The 2,500-nt window shown below is 40.6% G+C and overlaps 1 long non-coding RNA gene across 1 annotated transcript in view; it reads right to left on the bottom strand.

Moving 5' to 3' along the window:
- The window catches only part of LOC147471371 (uncharacterized), a 46,439-nt gene that overhangs the window by 730 nt on the left and 43,209 nt on the right, over positions 1 to 2,500 (bottom strand). Inside the window, exon 2 of the long non-coding RNA XR_015191280.1 lies at positions 1 to 618. This exon is cut by the window's left edge and continues 730 nt beyond it. This is a non-coding gene — a long non-coding RNA (uncharacterized LOC147471371). The remainder of the gene's footprint in view (positions 619 to 2,500) is intronic.

The raw sequence follows: 2,500 nt of genomic DNA, 5'->3' as shown, positions 1-2,500 counted from the left end.
TCTTGGAGACTAAAGCTTTCTTGGCACACAGATTTGGCACTGTCTTGACACAAACGATTACGTCATTCCTTTACTATCAACAAAACACGTATCTTCCAATACACACATAAATTAGAACATACACTTAAACATTCACTTGGCACTTATCACATCACTTATCCCATATGAAGTGAAGATGAACTATCCACTTCAACTTATGTAATATCCGTTTCTTTTTTTAGTACTCAACATCCAGTAGGCACTTGTACCTTCGACGAAACACACTCGTTATATCTGGCACTGACGGGAAATATTTGGCACCGTGAGGGAGAAGAGTACGCGATATCTCCTTTACTCTATTTCAGTGCCGATGGCAATCAACATGCTGATCTAACAACTATTCATGTACAGATATGTGTATGTATGTATGTGTATATATTTGGCACCTCTTTACACACTCTCCCTCGCTACTTAGCACTGCTTGAGACTATATTCCTTGGCACTTGACGCTCGGGGAAAGAGAGCACAAGGCGGATAGAGATAATGAGATCGGGAGGCGGTGATGCTGTAGATGTGGCACTCTCGGGGGGGATGCCTTCTGCCTGGCACTGGGGGTGGCACGGTCGCCTCGGATATCACCTGGGGAAGGAGAAGAATGGTTGGTCTTTTGTGAAGGTATAATGGCATGAACAGAAATAGAAATTGTAAAGATATCACGGATGATGATGATGATGAAATAATAATAAGATAAATAATAATGGTCATAATAACAGCTACAACAGAAAATTATGATTATCTTTAAAAAGTAATAATAATAATAATAACAACGCAAAAATAGTAATGCTAATTTTATTATCATTACCATCCTCAATGATGATGAAAATCACGATAACACCAGGAACAGTAATGGTGATAATAATAATAATAATAATGATAATAAATATGATAATAATAAACACTGACATTGATAATGATAAGTGAAATAACGATAACAATAACAATAATAATAATAATAATAATAATAATGAAAAACAATATCAATAATTTCAATAATGATAAAACAACAACGAAAAAAATAATATATTAGTTGTAATAATAATGATAATAATAAAAGTAACAATAATAACAACAGCAATAATAGAAACAGCGCTTACATAACAGCAATAACAAAATGGCAGGAAAATAGCAATAAAAAAACAACATTCAGTCAAGCCACTATCAATAGTATGCACATATATAACATTAATAACATTGAGACTACGAATCATCTGCATGAAGATCGGAGGAATGAGAAAGAGAGAGAGAGAGAGAAAGAGTAGAAGATAAATAACAAGACGGAGATGAAAAAGTGGCAGATGAGGAAGGAATAAGAAGAGGAGGAGCAAGTAGAAGAAGAAAAGGAAGAGTTAGGAAGAAGAGGAAGAAGGACAAGCAAAATAAAAAGGGGTAGGAGACAGAGGGGGAGGGAAAAGGGAGAAAGAAGACGAAAAGGAGGAGGACGAGATAGAGGAAGAACAAGAGTAGGAGTAGAAAGAGGGAGAAGAAAAAGAAAGAAAGAGGAGGAGGACAAGGAGATGAAGAAGATCAAAGAGAAAAACCATCATAAGTAAGAAGAATAAAAAGTAAGAATAAGCAAAGTAAATGAATAAAAAGAAGGGAAGAAGAAGAGGAATAAAAGAAGAAGGAACAGAGGAGAAGGAGGAGCAGTGGGAGCGACCAGCGCACCGAGGAAACCCAGCGCGCGGCCAGGGTGAGGAGCCTTGAGGGGTTTGCATCGAAAGGCACATTAAGGTCACAAAAATACACAGCGGCCACAAGAAGGTCAGTTTGAAAGCGAATCTATGTCAGCATGACCAGAGTCCGTGTGAAGCATTCGTAACAAGATTGTACAAGCAAGCGGGTAAGACATATATATCCACGCCATTCAGCCACCATGCAGCGCTAACAAAGGACGTCCATAAAAAAAGGTCTGTCTGGAGTAGGAAGACACTTATAAAAATGGTTCGACGGAGGAATAATCGCGGAAAAGTCACGATATGATAGGATGGCCATATAAGGTCAACATTAACCTACGATGATAGGACAGGTGATCACCCCGACAAAGGGTAATGTTGCCGGGGTCATAGCGCCCAAATGGCTTTCGGGCGATGTGGTGATACACACGTGGCGCGAATAACAAAATCTTCAACTTGGCCGCTGGTTTTAGCGACCGATGGCCTGAATTAACTCCGGTTTCAGGCCGAGTTTGCGCGGGTAAAGCTGGAGTTATTAAAATGGCCGGGTTATCAGGCGGTAGGTGTACTGCATCCCCACCGGCTCCAAGATGTGACTATCACTCACGGCTGCAGGATGTCTCGACCCCCTTTCCTGCACCTCTGACTGCCCACTTAGCCTGTGCTGCCGTTAGTGGGATCGGCGAGGGAGGAACCTGGTCACCATAGCTCCCACGAGCCACTTTTCCGAGGCCGAGAAGCACAGATACAAAATTCAAATAGAGGTGTACGCCATCGCACACAGAAAA

Source organism: Penaeus japonicus, unplaced genomic scaffold, assembly GCF_977035675.1.
Source record: "Penaeus japonicus unplaced genomic scaffold, GWHDUDI00000001_assembly GWHDUDI00000009, whole genome shotgun sequence".
NCBI classification, from domain to species: Eukaryota; Metazoa; Arthropoda; class Malacostraca; order Decapoda; family Penaeidae; genus Penaeus; species Penaeus japonicus.
The sequence above is the reverse complement of the archived record's forward strand: the minus strand, read 5'-3'. Positions and strand labels throughout refer to the sequence as shown.